Consider the following 19,917-nt stretch of genomic DNA (forward strand, 5'->3'; position numbering starts at 1 on the left):
CAGAGCTCCAGTTATGGGGCAACCGGAACTCTAGTCATGGTGCAGCTGGAACTCCGGTAATGGGGCAGATGGAACTCCGGTCATGGGGCAGCTGGAACTCCAGTCATGGGGCAGCTGGAACTCCAGTCATGGGGCAGATGGAGCTCCGGTAATGGGGCTGCTGGAACTCCAGTCATGGGGCAGATGGAATTCCAGTCTTGGGGCAGCCAGAACTCCAGTCATGGGGCAGCCGGAACTCCGGTCATGGGGCAGCCGGATGTCCTGTCATGGGGCAACCGGAACTCCGATCATGGGGCAGCCGGAACTCCAGTCATGGGGCAGCCGGAACTCCTAATATGGGGCAGATGGTACTCCAGTCATGGGGCAGATGGAACTCTGGTCATGGGGCAGATGGAAGTCCGGTCATGGGGCAGTCGGAACTCCAGTCAAGGGGCAGCCGGAACTCTGGTCATGGGGCAGATTGAACTCCAGTCAAGGGGCAGATGGAACACCAGTCATGGGGCAGCTGGCACTCCGGTCATGGGGCAGATTGAACTCCTGTCATGGGGCAGATTGAACCCCAGTCAAGGGGCAGGTGGAACTCCAGTCATGGGTCTGATGCAATTCCAGTCATGGGGCAGATGGAACTCCAGTCATGGGGCAGATGGAACTCCAGTCATGGATCAGATGGAATTCCAGTCATGGGTCAGATGGAACTCCAGTCATGGGGCCAATGGTACTCCAGTCATGGGTCAGATGGAATTCCAGTCATGGGGCAGATGGAACTCCAGTCATGGGGCAGATGGAACTCCAGTCATGGGTCAGATGGAACTCCAGTCATGGGGCAGCCGGATCTCCAGTCATGGGGCCGATGGAACTCCAGTCATGGGGCAGATGGAATTCCAGTCATGGGGCAGATGGAACTCCAGTCATGGGGCAGATGGTACTCCAGTCATGTGGCAGCCGGATCTCCGGTCATGGGGCAACCGGAACTCCAGTCATGGGGCAGCTGGTACTCCGGTCATGGGGAAGATGGAACTCCGGTCATGGCGCAGCTGGAAATCCAGTCATGGGGCAGCTGGAACTCCAGTCATGGGGCAGCCAGAGCTCCAGTTATGGGGCAACCGGAACTCTAGTCATGGTGCAGCTGGAACTCCGGTAATGGGGCAGATGGAACTCCGGTCATGGGGCAGCTGGAACTCCAGTCATGGGGCAGCTGGAACTCCAGTCATGGGGCAGATGGAGCTCCGGTAATGGGGCTGCTGGAACTCCAGTCATGGGGCAGATGGAATTCCAGTCTTGGGGCAGCCAGAACTCCAGTCATGGGGCAGCCGGAACTCCGGTCATGGGGCAGCCGGATGTCCTGTCATGGGGCAACCGGAACTCCGATCATGGGGCAGCCGGAACTCCAGTCATGGGGCAGCCGGAACTCCTAATATGGGGCAGATGGTACTCCAGTCATGGGGCAGATGGAACTCTGGTCATGGGGCAGATGGAAGTCCGGTCATGGGGCAGTCGGAACTCCAGTCAAGGGGCAGCCGGAACTCCGGTCATGGGGCAGCCGGAACTCCGGTCATGGGGCAGCGGGATCTCCGGTCATGGGGCAGCCGGAACTCCAGTCATGGGTCTGATGCAATTCCAGTCATGGGGCAGATGGAACTCCAGTCATGGGGCAGATGGAACTCCAGTCATGGATCAGATGGTATTCCAGTCATGGGGCAGATGGAACTCCAGTCATGGGGCAGATGGAACTCCAGTCATGGGTCAGATGGAACTCCAGTCATGGGGCCAATGGTACTCCAGTCATGGGTCAGATGGAATTCCAGTCATGGGGCAGATGGAACTCCAGTCATGTGGCAGATGGAACTCCAGTCATGGGTCAGATGGAACTCCAGTCATGGGGCAGCCGGATCTCCAGTCATGGGGCCGATGGAACTCCAGTCATGGGGCAGATGGAATTCCAGTCATGGGGCAGATGGAACTCCAGTCATGGGGCAGATGGTACTCCAGTCATGTGGCAGCCGGATCTCCGGTAATGGGGCAACCCGAACTCCAGTCATGGGGCAGCTGGTACTCCTGGCATGGGGAAGATGGAACTCTGGTCATGGGGCAGCTGGAACTCCAGTCATGGGGCAGATGCAACTCCGGTCATGGGGCAGATGGAACTCTAGTCATTGGGCAGCTGGAACTCCAGTCATGGGGCAGCTGGAACTCTGGTCATGGGGCAGATGGAATTCCAGTCATGGGGCAGATGGAACTCCAGTCATGGGTCAGATGGAACTCCAGTCATGGGGCAGCCGGATCTCCAGTCATGGGGCCGATGGAACTCCAGTCATGGGGCAGATGGAATTCCAGTCATGGGGCAGATGGAACTCCAGTCATGGGGCAGATGGTACTCCAGTCATGTGCCAGCCGGATCTCCGGTCATGGGGCAACCGGAACTCCAGTCATGGGGCAGCTGGAACTCCGGTCATGGGGAAGATGGAACTCCGGTCATGGGGCAGCTGGAAATCCAGTCATGGGGCAGCTGGAACTCCAGTCATGGGGCAGCCAGAGCTCCAGTTATGGGGCAACCGGAACTCTAGTCATGGTGCAGCTGGAACTCCAGTCATGGGGCAGCTGGAACTCCAGTCACGGGGCAGCTGGAACTCCAGTCATGGGGCAGATGGAGCTCCGGTAATGGGGCTGCTGGAACTCCAGTCATGGGGCAGATGGAATTCCAGTCTTGGGGCAGCCAGAACTCCAGTCATGGGGCAGCCGGAACTCCGGTCATGGGGCAGCCGGATGTCCTGTCATGGGGCAACCGGAACTCCGATTATGGGGCAGCCGGAACTCCAGTCATGGGGCAGCCGGAACTCCTAATATGGGGCAGATGGTACTCCAGTCATGGGGCAGATGGAACTCTGGTCATGGGGCAGATGGAAGTCCGGTCATGGGGCAGTCGGAACTCCAGTCAAGGGGCAGCCGGAACTCCGGTCATGGGGCAGCCGGAACTCCGGTCATGGGGCAGCGGGATCTCCGGTCATGGGGCAGCCGGAACTCCAGTCATGGGTCTGATGCAATTCCAGTCATGGGGCAGATGGAACTCCAGTCCTGGGGCAGATGGAACTCCAGTCATGGATCAGATGGAATTCCAGTCATGGGGCAGATGGAACTCCAGTCATGGGGCAGATGGAACTCCAGTCATGGGTCAGATGGAACTCCAGTCATGGGGCCAATGGTACTCCAGTCATGGGTCAGATGGAATTCCAGTCATGGGGCAGATGGAACTCCAGTCATGTGGCAGATGGAACTCCAGTCATGGGTCAGATGGAACTCCAGTCATGGGGCAGCCGGATCTCCAGTCATGGGGCCGATGGAACTCCAGTCATGGGGCAGATGGAATTCCAGTCATGGGGCAGATGGAACTCCAGTCATGGGGCAGATGGTACTCCAGTCATGTGGCAGCCGGATCTCCGGTAATGGGGCAACCCGAACTCCAGTCATGGGGCAGCTGGTACTCCTGGCATGGGGAAGATGGAACTCTGGTCATGGGGCAGCTGGAACTCCAGTCATGGGGCAGATGCAACTCCGGTCATGGGGCAGATGGAACTCTAGTCATTGGGCAGCTGGAACTCCAGTCATGGGGCAGCTGGAACTCTGGTCATGGGGCAGATGGAATTCCAGTCATGGGGCAGATGGAACTCCAGTCATGGGTCAGATGGAACTCCAGTCATGGGGCAGCCGGATCTCCAGTCATGGGGCCGATGGAACTCCAGTCATGGGGCAGATGGAATTCCAGTCATGGGGCAGATGGAACTCCAGTCATGGGGCAGATGGTACTCCAGTCATGTGGCAGCCGGATCTCCGGTCATGGGGCAACCGGAACTCCAGTCATGGGGCAGCTGGAACTCCGGTCATGGGGAAGATGGAACTCCGGTCATGGGGCAGCTGGAAATCCAGTCATGGGGCAGCTGGAACTCCAGTCATGGGGCAGCCAGAGCTCCAGTTATGGGGCAACCGGAACTCTAGTCATGGTGCAGCTGGAACTCCAGTCATGGGGCAGCTGGAACTCCAGTCACGGGGCAGCTGGAACTCCAGTCATGGGGCAGATGGAGCTCCGGTAATGGGGCTGCTGGAACTCCAGTCATGGGGCAGATGGAATTCCAGTCTTGGGGCAGCCAGAACTCCAGTCATGGGGCAGCCGGAACTCCGGTCATGGGGCAGCCGGATGTCCTGTCATGGGGCAACCGGAACTCCGATTATGGGGCAGCCGGAACTCCAGTCATGGGGCAGCCGGAACTCCTAATATGGGGCAGATGGTACTCCAGTCATGGGGCAGATGGAACTCTGGTCATGGGGCAGATGGAAGTCCGGTCATGGGGCAGTCGGAACTCCAGTCAAGGGGCAGCCGGAACTCCGGTCATGGGGCAGCCGGAACTCCGGTCATGGGGCAGCGGGATCTCCGGTCATGGGGCAGCCGGAACTCCAGTCATGGGTCTGATGCAATTCCAGTCATGGGGCAGATGGAACTCCAGTCCGGGGGCAGATGGAACTCCAGTCATGGATCAGATGGAATTCCAGTCATGGGGCAGATGGAACTCCAGTCATGGGGCAGATGGAACTCCAGTCATGGGTCAGATGGAACTCCAGTCATGGGGCCAATGGTACTCCAGTCATGGGTCAGATGGAATTCCAGTCATGGGGCAGATGGAACTCCAGTCATGGGGCAGATGGAACTCCAGTCATGGGTCAGATGGAACTCCAGTCATGGGGCAGCCGGATCTCCAGTCATGGGGCCGATGGAACTCCAGTCATGGGGCAGATGGAACTCCAGTCATGGGGCAGATGGAACTCCAGTCATGGGTCAGATGGAACTCCAGTCATGGGGCCAATGGTACTCCAGTCATGGGTCAGATGGAATTCCAGTCATGGGGCAGATGGAACTCCAGTCATGGGGCAGATGGAACTCCAGTCATGGGTCAGATGGAACTCCAGTCATGGGGCAGCCGGATCTCCAGTCATGGGGCCGATGGAACTCCAGTCATGGGGCAGATGGAATTCCAGTCATGGGGCAGATGGAACTCCAGTCATGGTGCAGATGGTACTCCAGTCATGTGGCAGCCGGATCTCCGGTCATGGGGCAACCCGAACTCCAGTCATGGGGCAGATGGTACTCCTGTCATGGGGAAGATGGAACTCTGGTCATGGGGCAGCTGGAACTCCAGTCATGGGGCAGCTGGAACTCCAGTCATGGGGCAGCCGGAGCTCCGGTTATGGGGCAACCGGAACTCTAGTCATGGGGCAGATGCAACTCCGGTCATGGGGCAGATGGAACTCTAGTCATTGGGCAGCTGGAACTCCAGTCATGGGGCAGCTGGAACTTTGGTCATGGGGCAGATTGAACTCCAGTCATGGGGCAGATTGAACTCCTGTCAAGGGGCAGATGGAACTCTAGTCATGGGGCAGCTGGCACTCCGGTCATGGGGCAGATTGAACTCCTGTCATGGGGCTGATTGAACCCCATTCAAGGGGCAGATGGAACTCCAGTCATGGGGCAGCAGGCACTCCGGTTATGTCGTAGCTGGTACTCCAGTCATGGGTCAGATGGAACTCCAGTCATGGGGAAGCTGGAACTCCAGTGATGGGGAAGCTGGAACCGGTCATGGGGCAGCTGGGACTCCAGTCATGGGGCAGCTGGAACTCCAGTCATGGGGCAGCCGGAGCTCCAGTCATGGGGCCGATGGAACTCCAGTCATGGGGCAGCCGGAGCTCCAGTCATGGGGCCGATGGAACTCCAGTCATGGGTCAGATGGAATTCCAGTCATGGGGCAGATGGAACTCCGGTCATGGGGCAGATGGAACTCCAGTCATGGGTCAGATGGAACTCCAGTCATGCGGCCTATGGAACTCCAGTCATGGTCAGATGGAATTCCAGTCATGGGGCAGCTGGAACTCCGGTCATGGGGTAGCCGGAATTCCGGTCATGGGGCAGCCGGAACTCCGCTCATGGGGCAGCCGGAATTCCGGTCATGGGGCAGATGGAACTCCGGTCATGGGGCAGCCGGAACTCCAGTCATGGGGCAGATGGTACTCCAGTCATGGGGCAGATGGAACTCCGGTCATGGGGCAGATGGAAGTCCGGTCATGGGGCAGTCGGAACTCCAGTCAAGGGGCAGCCGGAACTCCGGTAATGGGGCAGCCGGAACTCCGGTCATGCGGCAGCGGGATCTCCGGTCATGGGGCAGCCGGAACTCCAGTCATGGGTCAGATGGAATTCCAGTCATGGGGCAGATGGAACTCCAGTCATGGGTCAGATGGAATTCCAGTCATGGGGCAGATGGAACTCCAGTCATGGGGCAGATGGAACTCCAGTCATGGGTCAGATGGAACTCCAGTCATGGGGCCGATGGAACTCCAGTCATGGGTCAGATGGAATTCCAGTCATGGGGCAGATGGAAGTCCAGTCATGGGGCAGATGGAACTCCAGTCATGGGGCAGCTGGATCTCCAGTCTTGGGGCCGATGGAACTCCAGTCATGGGGCAGATGGAATTCCAGTCATGGGGCAGATGGAACTCCAGTCATGGGGCAGATGGTACTCCAGTCATGTGGCAGCAGGATCTCCGGTCATGGGGCAACCGGAACTCCAGTCATGGGGCAGCTGGTACTCCTGTCATGGGGAAGATGGAACTCTGGTCATGGGGCAGCTGGAACTCCAGTCATGGGGCAGCTGGAACTCCAGTCATGGGGCAGCCGGAGCTCCGGTTATGGGGCAACCGGAACTCTAGTCATGGGGCAGCTGGAACTCCGGTCATGGGGCAGATGGAACTCTAGTCATTGGGCAGCTGGAACTCCAGTCATGGGGCAGCTGGAACTCCGGTCATGGGGCAGATTGAACTCCAGTCATGGGGCAGATTGAACTCCAGTCAAGGGGCAGATGGAACTCCAGTCATGGGGCAGCTGGCACTCCGGTTATGGGGCAGATTGAACTCCTGTCATGGGGCTGATTGAACCCCAGTCAAGGGGCAGATGGAAATCCAGTCATGGGGCAGCAGGCACTCCGGTCATGTCGCAGCTGGAACTCCAGTCATGGGGCAGCTGGAACTCCAGTCATGGGGCAGCTGGTACTCCTGTCATGGGGAAGATGGAACTCTGGTCATGTGGCAGATTGAACTCCAGTCCAGGGGCAGATGGAACTCCAGTCATGGGGCAGCTGGCACTCCGGTCATGGGGCAGATTGAACTCCAGTCATGGGGCAGATTGAACCCCAGTCAAGGGGCAGATGGAACTCCAGTCATGGGGCAGCAGGCACTCCGGTCATGTCGCAGCTGGAACTCCAGTCATGGGGCAGATGGAACTCCAGTCATTGGGCAGCTGGAACTCCAGTCATGGGGCAGCTGGAACTCCAGTCATGGCGCAGCTGGAACTCCAGTCATGGGTCAGCCGGATCTCCGGTCATGGGGCAACCGGAACTCCAGTCATGGGGCAGCTGGAACTCCGGTCATGGGGAAGATGGAACTCCGATCATGGGGCAGCTGGAACTCCAGTCATGGGCCAGCTGGAACTCCAGTCATGGGGCAGCCGGAGCTCCATTTATGGGGCAACCGGAACTCTAGTCATGGGGCAGCTGGAACTCCGGTCATGGGGCAGATGGAACTCCGGTCAAGGGGCAGCTGGAACTCCAGTCATGGGGCAGCTGGAACTCCAGTCATGGGGCAGAGGGAGCTCCGGTAATGGGGCAGCTGGAACTCCAGTCATGGGGCAGCTGGAACTCCAGTCATGGGGCAGATGGAGCTCCGGTCATGGGGCAGCCGGAACTCCAGTCCTGGGGCAGCTGGAACTCCGGTCATGGGGCAGATGGAACTCCGGTCATGGGGCAGCCGGAACTCCAGTCATGGGGCAGATGGTACTCCAGTCATGGGGCAGATGGAACTCCGGTCATGGGGCAGATGGAAGTCCGGTCATGGGGCAGTCGGAACTCCAGTCAATGGGCAGCCGGAACTCCGGTCATGGGGCAGCCGGAACTCCGGTCATGGGGCAGCCGGAACTCCGGTCATGGGGCAGCGGGATCTCCGGTCATGGGGCAGCCGGAACTGCAGTCATGGGTCTGATGGAATTCCAGTCATGGGGCAGATGGATCTCCAGTCATGGGGCAGATGGAACTCCAGGCATGGGTCAGATGGAATTACAGTCATGGGGCAGATGGAACTCCAGTCATGGGGCAGATGGAACTCCAGTCATGGGTCAGATGGAACTCCAGTCATGGGGCCGATGGAGCTCCGGTAATGGGGCAGCTGGAACTCCAGTCATGGGGCAGCTGGAACTCCAGTCATGGGGCAGATGGAGCTCCGGTAATGGGGCAGATGGATCTCCAGTCCTGGGGCAGCTGGAACTCCGGTCATGGGGCAGATGGAACTCCGGTCATGGGGCAGCCGGAACTCCAGTCATGGGGCAGATGGTACTCCAGTCATGGGGCAGATGGAACTCCGTTCATGGGGCAGATGGAAGTCCGGTCATGGGGTAGTCGGAACTCCAGTCAAGGGGCAGCCGGAACTCCGGTCATGGGGCAGCGGGATCTCCGGTCATGGGGCAGCCGGAACTCCAGTCATGGGGCAGCTGGATCTCTGGTCATGGGGCAGATTGAACTCCAGTCATGGGGCAGATTGAACTCCAGTCAAGGGGCAGATGGAACTCTAGTCATGGGGCAGCTGGCACTCCGGTCATGGGGCAGATTGAACTCCTGTCATGGGGCTGATTGAACCCCAGTCAAGGGGCAGATGGAACTCCAGTCATGGGGCAGCAGGCACTCCGGTCATGTCGTAGCTGGTACTCCAGTCATGGGTCAGATGGAATTCCAGTCATGGGGCAGATGGAACTCCGTTCATGGGGCAGATGGAACTCCAGTCATGGGTCAGATGGATCTCCAGTCATGGGGCAGCCGGATCTCCAGTCATGGGGCCTATGGAACTCCAGTCATGGTCAGATGGAATTCCAGTCATGGGGCAGCTGGAACTCCGGAAATGGGGTAGCCGGAATTCCGGTCATGGGGCAGCCGGAACTCCGCTCATGGGGCAGCCGGAACTCCGGTCATGGGGCAGATGGAACTCCGGTCATGGGGCAGCCGGAACTCCAGTCATGGGGCAGATGGTACTCCAGTCATGGGGCAGATGGAACTCCGGTCATGGGGCAGATGGAAGTCCGGTCATGGGTCAGTCGGAACTCCAGTCAAGGGGCAGCTGGAACTCCGGTAATGGGGCAGCCGGAACTCCGGTCATGCGGCAGCGGGATCTCCGGTCATGGGGCAGCCGGAACTCCAGTCATGGGTCAGATGGAATTCCAGTCATGGGGCAGATGGAACTCCAGTCATGGGTCAGATGGAATTCCAGTCATGGGGCAGATGGAACTCCAGTCATGGGGCAGATGGAACTCCAGTCATGGGTCAGATGGAACTCCAGTCATGGGGCCGATGGAACTCCAGTCATGGGTCAGATGGAATTCCAGTCATGGGGCAGATGGAAGTCCAGTCATGGGGCAGATGGAACTCCAGTCATGGGGCAGCCGGATCTCCAGTCATGGGGCCGATGGAACTCCAGTCATGGGGAAGATGGAATTCCAGTCATGGGGCAGATGGAACTCCAGTCATGGGGCAGATGGTACTCCAGTCATGTGGCAGCAGGATCTCCGGTCAAGGGGCAACCGGAACTCCAGTCATGGGGCAGCTGGTACTCCTGTCATGGGGAAGATGGAACTCTGGTCATGGGGCAGCTGGAACTCCAGTCATGGGGCAGCTGGAACTCCAGTCATGGGGCAGCTGGAACTCCAGTCATGGGGCAGCCGGAGCTCCGGTTATGGGGCAACCAGAACTCTAGTCATGGGGCAGCTGGAACTCCGGTCATGGGGCAGATGGAACTCTAGTCATTGGGCAGCTGGAACTCCAGTCATGGGGCAGCTGGAACTCCGGTCATGGGGCAGATTGAACTCCAGTCAAGGGGCAGATGGAACTCCAGTCATGGGGCAGCTGGCACTCCGGTTATGGGGCAGATTGAACTCCTGTCATGGGGCTGATTGAACCCCAGTCAAGGGGCAGATGGAAATCCAGTCATGGGGCAGCAGGCACTCCGGTCATGTCGCAGCTGGAACTCCAGTCATGGGGCAGATGGAACTCCAGTCATTGGGCAGCTGGAACTCCAGTCATGGGGCAGCTGGAACTCCAGTCATGGGGCAGCTGGTACTCCTGTCATGGGGAAGATGGAACTCTGGTCATGTGGCAGATTGAACTCCAGTCCAGGGGCAGATGGAACTCCAGTCATGGGGCCTATGGAACTCCAGTCATGGTCAGATGGAATTCCAGTCATAGGGCAGATGGAGCTCTGGTAATGGGGCATATAGAACTCCAGTCATGGGGCAGTTGGAACTCCAGTCTTTGGGCAGCCAGAACTCCAGTCATGGGGCAGATGGAACTCCAGTCATGGGGCAGCCGGAACTCCAGTCATGGGGCAGGGGGTACTCCAGTCATGGGGCAGATGGAACTCCGGTCATGGGGCAGATGGAAGTCCGGTCATGGGGCAGTCGGAATTCCAGTCAAGGGGCCTATGGAACTCCAGTCATGGTCAGATGGAATTCCAGTCATGGGGCAGATGGAACTCCAGTCATGGGGCAGATGGTACTCCAGTCATGTGGCAGCCGGATCTCCGGTCATGTGGCAACCGGAACTCCAGTCATGGGGCAGATGGTACTCCTGTCATGGGGAAGATGGAACTCTGGTCATGGGGCAGCTGGAACTCCAGTCATGGGGCAGCTGGAACTCCAGTCATGGGGCAGCCGGAGCTCCAGTTATGGGGCAACCGGAACTCTAGTCATTGGGCAGCTGGAACTCTGGTCATGGGGCAGATGGAACTCCGGTCATGGGGCAGCTGGAACTCCAGTCATGGGGCAGCTGGAACTCCAGTCATGGGGCAGATGGAGCTCCGGTAATGGGGCAGCTGGAACTCCAGTCATGGGGCAGATGGAACTCCAGTCTTTGGGCAGCCAGAACTCCAGTCATGGGTCAGATGGAACTCCAGTCATGGGGCCAATGGTACTCCAGTCATGGGTCAGATGGAATTCCAGTCATGGGGTAGATGGAACTCCAGTCATGGGGCAGCCGGATCTCCAGTCATGGGGCCGATGGAACTCCAGTCATGGGGCAGATGGAACTCCAGTCATGGGGCAGATGGAACTCCAGTCATGGGTCAGATGGAACTCCAGTCATGGGGCCAATGGTACTCCAGTCATGGGTCAGATGGAATTCCAGTCATGGGGCAGATGGAACTCCAGTCATGGGGCAGATGGAACTCCAGTCATGGGTCAGATGGAGCTCCAGTCATGGGGCAGCCGGATCTCCAGTCATGGGGCCGATGGAACTCCAGTCATGGGGCAGATGGAATTCCAGTCATGGGGCAGATGGAACTCCAGTCATGGTGCAGATGGTACTCCAGTCATGTGGCAGCCGGATCTCCGGTCATGGGGCAACCCGAACTCCAGTCCTGGGGCAGCTGGTACTCCTGTCATGGGGAAGATGGAACTCTGGTCATGGGGCAGCTGGAACTCCAGTCATGGGGCAGCTGGAACTCCAGTCATGGGGCAGCCGGAGCTCCGGTTATGGGGCAACCGGAACTCTAGTCATGGGGCAGATGCAACTCCGGTCATGGGGCAGATGGAACTCTAGTCATTGGGCAGCTGGAACTTTAGTCATGGGGCAGCTGGAACTCTGGTCATGGGGCAGATTGAACTCCAGTCATGGGGCAGATTGAACTCCAGTCATGGGGCAGATGGAGCTCCGGTAATGGGGCAGCTGGAACTCCAGTCATGGGGCAGATGGAACTCCAGTCTTTGGGCAGCCAGAACTCCAGTCATGGGTCAGATGGAACTCCAGTCATGGGGCCAATGGTACTCCAGTCATGGGTCAGATGGAATTCCAGTCATGGGGTAGATGGAACTCCAGTCATGGGGCAGCCGGATCTCCAGTCATGGGGCCGATGGAACTCCAGTCATGGGGCAGATGGAACTCCAGTCATGGGGCAGATGGAACTCCATTCATGGGTCAGATGGAACTCCAGTCATGGGGCCAATGGTACTCCAGTCATGGGTCAGATGGAATTCCAGTCATGGGGCAGATGGAACTCCAGTCATGGGGCAGATGGAACTCCAGTCATGGGTCAGATGGAACTCCAGTCATGGGGCAGCCGGATCTCCAGTCATGGGGCCGATGGAACTCCAGTCATGGGGCAGATGGAATTCCAGTCATGGGGCAGATGGAACTCCAGTCATGGTGCAGATGGTACTCCAGTCATGTGGCAGCCGGATCTCCGGTCATGGGGCAACCCGAACTCCAGTCATGGGGCAGCTGGTACTCCTGTCATGGGGAAGATGGAACTCTGGTCATGGGGCAGCTGGAACTCCAGTCATGGGGCAGCTGGAACTCCAGTCATGGGGCAGCCGGAGCTCCGGTTATGGGGCAACCGGAACTCTAGTCATGGGGCAGATGCAACTCCGGTCATGGGGCAGATGGAACTCTAGTCATTGGGCAGCTGGAACTCCAGTCATGGGGCAGCTGGAACTCTGGTCATGGGGCAGATTGAACTCCAGTCATGGGGCAGATTGAACTCCAGTCAAGGGGCAGATGGAACTCTAGTCATGGGGCAGCTGGCACTCCGGTCATGGGGCAGATTGAACTCCTGTCATGGGGCTGATTGAACCCCAGTCAAGGGGCAGATGGAACTCCAGTCATAGGGCAGCAGGCACTCCGGTTATGTCGTAGCTGGTACTCCAGTCATGGGTCAGATGGAACTCCAGTCATGGGGAAGCTGGAACTCCAGTGATGGGGAAGCTGGAACCGGTCATGGGGCAGCTGGGACTCCAGTCATGGGGCAGCTGGAACTCCAGTCATGGGGCAGCCGGAGCTCCAGTCATGGGGCCGATGGAACTCCAGTCATGGGGCAGCCGGAGCTCCAGTCATGGGGCCGATGGAACTCCAGTCATGGGTCAGATGGAATTCCAGTCATGGGGCAGATGGAACTCCGGTCATGGGGCAGATGGAACTCCAGTCATGGGTCAGATGGAACTCCAGTCATGCGGCCTATGGAACTCCAGTCATGGTCAGATGGAATTCCAGTCATGGGGCAGCTGGAACTCCGGTCATGGGGTAGCCGGAATTCCGGTCATGGGGCAGCCGGAACTCCGCTCATGGGGCAGCCGGAATTCCGGTCATGGGGCAGATGGAACTCCGGTCATGGGGCAGCCGGAACTCCAGTCATGGGGCAGATGGTACTCCAGTCATGGGGCAGATGGAACTCCGGTCATGGGGCAGATGGAAGTCCGGTCATGGGGCAGTCGGAACTCCAGTCAAGGGGCAGCCGGAACTCCGGTAATGGGGCAGCCGGAACTCCGGTCATGCGGCAGCGGGATCTCCGGTCATGGGGCAGCCGGAACTCCAGTCATGGGTCAGATGGAATTCCAGTCATGGGGCAGATGGAACTCCAGTCATTGGTCAGATGGAATTCCAGTCATGGGGCAGATGGAACTCCAGTCATGGGGCAGATGGAACTCCAGTCATGGGTCAGATGGAACTCCAGTCATGGGGCCGATGGAACTCCAGTCATGGGTCAGATGGAATTCCAGTCATGGGGCAGATGGAAGTCCAGTCATGGGGCAGATGGAACTCCAGTCATGGGGCAGCTGGTTCTCCAGTCTTGGGGCCGATGGAACTCCAGTCATGGGGCAGATGGAATTCCAGTCATGGGGCAGATGGAACTCCAGTCATGGGGCAGATGGTACTCCAGTCATGTGGCAGCAGGATCTCCGGTCATGGGGCAACCGGAACTCCAGTCATGGGGCAGCTGGTACTCCTGTCATGGGGAAGATGGAACTCTGGTCATGGGGCAGCTGGAACTCCAGTCATGGGGCAGCTGGAACTCCAGTCATGGGGCAGCCGGAGCTCCGGTTATGGGGCAACCGGAACTCTAGTCATGGGGCAGCTGGAACTCCGGTCATGGGGCAGATGGAACTCTAGTCATTGGGCAGCTGGAACTCCAGTCATGGGGCAGCTGGAACTCCGGTCATGGGGCAGATTGAACTCCAGTCATGGGGCAGATTGAACTCCAGTCAAGGGGCAGATGGAACTCCAGTCATGGGGCAGCTGGCACTCCGGTTATGGGGCAGATTGAACTCCTGTCATGGGGCTGATTGAACCCCAGTCAAGGGGCAGATGGAAATCCAGTCATGGGGCAGCAGGCACTCCGGTCATGTCGCAGCTGGAACTCCAGTCATGGGGCAGCTGGAACTCCAGTCATGGGGCAGCTGGTACTCCTGTCATGGGGAAGATGGAACTCTGGTCATGTGGCAGATTGAACTCCAGTCCAGGGGCAGATGGAACTCCAGTCATGGGGCAGCTGGCACTCCGGTCATGGGGCAGATTGAACTCCAGTCATGGGGCAGATTGAACCCCAGTCAAGGGGCAGATGGAACTCCAGTCATGGGGCAGCAGGCACTCCGGTCATGTCGCAGCTGGAACTCCAGTCATGGGGCAGATGGAACTCCAGTCATTGGGCAGTTGGAACTCCAGTCATGGGGCAGCTGGAACTCCAGTCATGGCGCAGCTGGAACTCCAGTCATGGGTCAGCCGGATCTCCGGTCATGGGGCAACCGGAACTCCAGTCATGGGGCAGCTGGTACTCCGGTCATGGGGAAGATGGAACTCCGATCATGGGGCAGCTGGAACTCCAGTCATGGGCCAGCTGGAACTCCAGTCATGGGGCAGCCGGAGCTCCATTTATGGGGCAACCGGAACTCTAGTCATGGGGCAGCTGGAACTCCGGTCATGGGGCAGATGGAACTCCGGTCAAGGGGCAGCTGGAACTCCAGTCATGGGGCAGCTGGAACTCCAGTCATGGGGCAGAGGGAGCTCCGGTAATGGGGCAGCTGGAACTCCAGTCATGGGGCAGCTGGAACTCCAGTCATGGGGCAGATGGAGCTCCGGTCATGGGGCAGCCGGAACTCCAGTCCTGGGGCAGCTGGAACTCCGGTCATGGGGCAGATGGAACTCCGGTCATGGGGCAGCCGGAACTCCAGTCATGGGGCAGATGGTACTCCAGTCATGGGGCAGATGGAACTCCGGTCATGGGGCAGATGGAAGTCCGGTCATGGGGCAGTCGGAACTCCAGTCAATGGGCAGCCGGAACTCCGGTCATGGGGCAGCCGGAACTCCGGTCATGGGGCAGCCGGAACTCCGGTCATGGGGCAGCGGGATCTCCGGTCATGGGGCAGCCGGAACTGCAGTCATGGGTCTGATGGAATTCCAGTCATGGGGCAGATGGATCTCCAGTCATGGGGCAGATGGAACTCCAGTCATGGGTCAGATGGAATTACAGTCATGGGGCAGATGGAACTCCAGTCATGGGGCAGATGGAACTCCAGTCATGGGTCAGATGGAACTCCAGTCATGGGGCCGATGGAGCTCCGGTAATGGGGCAGCTGGAACTCCAGTCATGGGGCAGCTGGAACTCCAGTCATGGGGCAGATGGAGCTCCTGTAATGGGGCAGATGGATCTCCAGTCCTGGGGCAGCTGGAACTCCGGTCATGGGGCAGATGGAACTCCGGTCATGGGGCAGCCGGAACTCCAGTCATGGGGCAGATGGTACTCCAGTCATGGGGCAGATGGAACTCCGTTCATGGGGCAGATGGAAGTCCGGTCATGGGGTAGTCGGAACTCCAGTCAAGGGGCAGCCGGAACTCCGGTCATGGGGCAGCGGGATCTCCGGTCATGGGGCAGCCGGAACTCCAGTCATGGGGCAGCTGGATCTCTGGTCATGGGGCAGATTGAACTCCAGTCATGGGGCAGATTGAACTCCAGTCAAGGGGCAGATGGAACTCTAGTCATGGGGCAGCTGGCACTCCGGTCATGGGGCAGATTGAACTCCTGTCATGGGGCTGATTGAACCCCAGTCAAGGGGCAGATGGAACTCCAGTCATGGGGCAGCAGGCACTCCGGTCATGTCGTAGCTGGTACTCCAGTCATGGGTCAGATGGAATTCCAGTCATGGGGCAGATGGAACTCCGTTCATGGGGCAGATGGAACTCCAGTCATGGGTCAGATGGATCTCCAGTCATGGGGCAGCCGGATCTCCAGTCATGGGGCCTATGGAACTCCAGTCATGGTCAGATGGAATTCCAGTCATGGGGCAGCTGGAACTCCGGAAATGGGGTAGCCGGAATTCCGGTCATGGGGCAGCCGGAACTCCGCTCATGGGGCAGCCGGAACTCCGGTCATGGGGCAGATGGAACTCCGGTCATGGGGCAGCCGGAACTCCAGTCATGGGGCAGATGGTACTCCAGTCATGGGGCAGATGGAACTCCGGTCATGGGGCAGATGGAAGTCCGGTCATGGGTCAGTCGGAACTCCAGTCAAGGGGCAGCTGGAACTCCGGTAATGGGGCAGCCGGAACTCCGGTCATGCGGCAGCGGGATCTCCGGTCATGGGGCAGCCGGAACTCCAGTCATGGGTCAGATGGAATTCCAGTCATGGGGCAGATGGAACTCCAGTCATGGGTCAGATGGAATTCCAGTCATGGGGCAGATGGAACTCCAGTCATGGGGCAGATGGAACTCCAGTCATGGGTCAGATGGAACTCCAGTCATGGGGCCGATGGAACTCCAGTCATGGGTCAGATGGAATTCCAGTCATGGGGCAGATGGAAGTCCAGTCATGGGGCAGATGGAACTCCAGTCATGGGGCAGCCGGATCTCCAGTCATGGGGCCGATGGAACTCCAGTCATGGGGAAGATGGAATTCCAGTCATGGGGCAGATGGAACTCCAGTCATGGGGCAGATGGTACTCCAGTCATGTGGCAGCAGGATCTCCGGTCAAGGGGCAACCGGAACTCCAGTCATGGGGCAGCTGGTACTCCTGTCATGGGGAAGATGGAACTCTGGTCATGGGGCAGCTGGAACTCCAGTCATGGGGCAGCTGGAACTCCAGTCATGGGGCAGCTGGAACTCCAGTCATGGGGCAGCCGGAGCTCCGGTTATGGGGCAACCAGAACTCTAGTCATGGGGCAGCTGGAACTCCGGTCATGGGGCAGATGGAACTCTAGTCATTGGGCAGCTGGAACTCCAGTCATGGGGCAGCTGGAACTCCGGTCATGGGGCAGATTGAACTCCAGTCAAGGGGCAGATGGAACTCCAGTCATGGGGCAGCTGGCACTCCGGTTATGGGGCAGATTGAACTCCTGTCATGGGGCTGATTGAACCCCAGTCAAGGGGCAGATGGAAATCCAGTCATGGGGCAGCAGGCACTCCGGTCATGTCGCAGCTGGAACTCCAGTCATGGGGCAGATGGAACTCCAGTCATTGGGCAGCTGGAACTCCAGTCATGGGGCAGCTGGAACTCCAGTCATGGGGCAGCTGGTACTCCTGTCATGGGGAAGATGGAACTCTGGTCATGTGGCAGATTGAACTCCAGTCCAGGGGCAGATGGAACTCCAGTCATGGGGCCTATGGAACTCCAGTCATGGTCAGATGGAATTCCAGTCATGGGGCAGATGGAGCTCTGGTAATGGGGCATATAGAACTCCAGTCATGGGGCAGTTGGAACTCCAGTCTTTGGGCAGCCAGAACTCCAGTCATGGGGCAGATGGAACTCCAGTCATGGGGCAGCCGGAACTCCAGTCATGGGGCAGGGGGTACTCCAGTCATGGGGCAGATGGAACTCCGGTCATGGGGCAGATGGAAGTCCGGTCATGGGGCAGTCGGAATTCCAGTCAAGGGGCCTATGGAACTCCAGTCATGGTCAGATGGAATTCCAGTCATGGGGCAGATGGAACTCCAGTCATGGGGCAGATGGTACTCCAGTCATGTGGCAGCCGGATCTCCGGTCATGGGGCAACCGGAACTCCAGTCATGGGGCAGATGGTACTCCTGTCATGGGGAAGATGGAACTCTGGTCATGGGGCAGCTGGAACTCCAGTCATGGGGCAGCTGGAACTCCAGTCATGGGGCAGCCGGAGCTCCAGTTATGGGGCAACTGGAACTCTAGTCATTGGGCAGCTGGAACTCTGGTCATGGGGCAGATGGAACTCCGGTCATGGGGCAGCTGGAACTCCAGTCATGGGGCAGCTGGAACTCCAGTCATGGGGCAGATGGAGCTCCGGTAATGGGGCAGCTGGAACTCCAGTCATGGGGCAGATGGAACTCCAGTCTTTGGGCAGCCAGAACTCCAGTCATGGGTCAGATGGAACTCCAGTCATGGGGCCAATGGTACTCCAGTCATGGGTCAGATGGAATTCCAGTCATGGGGTAGATGGAACTCCAGTCATGGGGCAGATGGAACTCCAGTCATGGGTCAGATGGAACTCCAGTCATGGGGCAGCCGGATCTCCAGTCATGGGGCCGATGGAACTCCAGTCATGGGGCAGATGGAACTCGAGTCATGGGGCAGATGGAACTCCAGTCATGGGTCAGATGGAACTCCAGTCATGGGGCCAATGGTACTCCAGTCATGGGTCAGATGGAATTCCAGTCATGGGGCAGATGGAACTCCAGTCATGGGGCAGATGGAACTCCAGTCATGGGTCAGATGGAACTCCAGTCATGGGGCAGCCGGATCTCCAGTCATGGGGCCGATGGAACTCCAGTCATGGGGCAGATGGAATTCCAGTCATGGGGCAGATGGAACTCCAGTCATGGTGCAGATGGTACTCCAGTCATGTGGCAGCCGGATCTCCGGTCATGGGGCAACCCGAACTCCAGTCATGGGGCAGCTGGTACTCCTGTCATGGGGAAGATGGAACTCTGGTCATGGGGCAGCTGGAACTCCAGTCATGGGGCAGCTGGAACTCCAGTCATGGGGCAGCCGGAGCTCCGGTTATGGGGCAACCGGAACTCTAGTCATGGGGCAGATGCAACTCCGGTCATGGGGCAGATGGAACTCCGGTCATGGGGCAGATGGAAGTCCGGTCATGGGGCAGCCGGAACTCCGGTCATGGGGCAGCCGGAACTCCGGTCATGGGGCAGCGGGATCTCCGGTCATGGGGCAGCCGGAACTGCAGTCATGGGTCTGATGGAATTCCAGTCATGGGGCAGATGGATCTCCAGTCATGGGGCAGATGGAACTCCAGTCATGGGTCAGATGGAATTACAGTCATGGGGCAGATGGAACTCCAGTCATGGGGCAGATGGAACTCCAGTCATGGGTCAGATGGAACTCCAGTCATGGGGCCGATGGAGCTCCGGTAATGGGGCAGCTGGAACTCCAGTCATGGGGCAGCTGGAACTCCAGTCATGGGGCAGATGGAGCTCCTGTAATGGGGCAGATGGATCTCCAGTCCTGGGGCAGCTGGAACTCCGGTCATGGGGCAGATGGAACTCCGGTCATGGGGCAGCCGGAACTCCAGTCATGGGGCAGATGGTACTCCAGTCATGGGGCAGATGGAACTCCGTTCATGGGGCAGATGGAAGTCCGGTCATGGGGTAGTCGGAACTCCAGTCAAGGGGCAGCCGGAACTCCGGTCATGGGGCAGCGGGATCTCCGGTCATGGGGCAGCCGGAACTCCAGTCATGGGGCAGCTGGATCTCTGGTCATGGGGCAGATTGAACTCCAGTCATGGGGCAGATTGAACTCCAGTCAAGGGGCAGATGGAACTCTAGTCATGGGGCAGCTGGCACTCCGGTCATGGGGCAGATTGAACTCCTGTCATGGGGCTGATTGAACCCCAGTCAAGGGGCAGATGGAACTCCAGTCATGGGGCAGCAGGCACTCCGGTCATGTCGTAGCTGGTACTCCAGTCATGGGTCAGATGGAATTCCAGTCATGGGGCAGATGGAACTCCGTTCATGGGGCAGATGGAACTCCAGTCATGGGTCAGATGGATCTCCAGTCATGGGGCAGCCGGATCTCCAGTCATGGGGCCTATGGAACTCCAG

This window comes from Hypanus sabinus, chromosome 22 (genome assembly GCF_030144855.1).
Source record: "Hypanus sabinus isolate sHypSab1 chromosome 22, sHypSab1.hap1, whole genome shotgun sequence".
In the NCBI taxonomy this organism is placed as follows: Eukaryota; Metazoa; Chordata; class Chondrichthyes; order Myliobatiformes; family Dasyatidae; genus Hypanus; species Hypanus sabinus.